Consider the following 356-nt stretch of genomic DNA (forward strand, 5'->3'; position numbering starts at 1 on the left):
GGTGTACAATTTTGTCTCTAGTGTCTTTGGACAGCTCTTTGGTCTTGGCCATGTTAGTTGTTGGATTAATACTGATTGTTTGGGGTGGACAGGTGTATTTATGCAGCTAACGACCTCAAACAGGTCTATCTAATTTAGGATAATAAATGGAATTGAGGTGGACATTTTGAAGGCAGACAAACAGTTCTTTGAGTGTCAGAATTCTAGCTGATAGACAGGTGTTCAAATACTTATTTACAGCTATATCATACAAATAAATAGTTAAAAAAAATCAAAGATTTCTGGATTTATTTTTTAGATTATGTCTCTCATAGTGGACATGCACCTACGATAACAATTTCAGACCCCTCCATGAT

This window comes from Etheostoma spectabile, chromosome 11, assembly GCF_008692095.1.
Source record: "Etheostoma spectabile isolate EspeVRDwgs_2016 chromosome 11, UIUC_Espe_1.0, whole genome shotgun sequence".
Classification (NCBI taxonomy): Eukaryota; Metazoa; Chordata; class Actinopteri; order Perciformes; family Percidae; genus Etheostoma; species Etheostoma spectabile.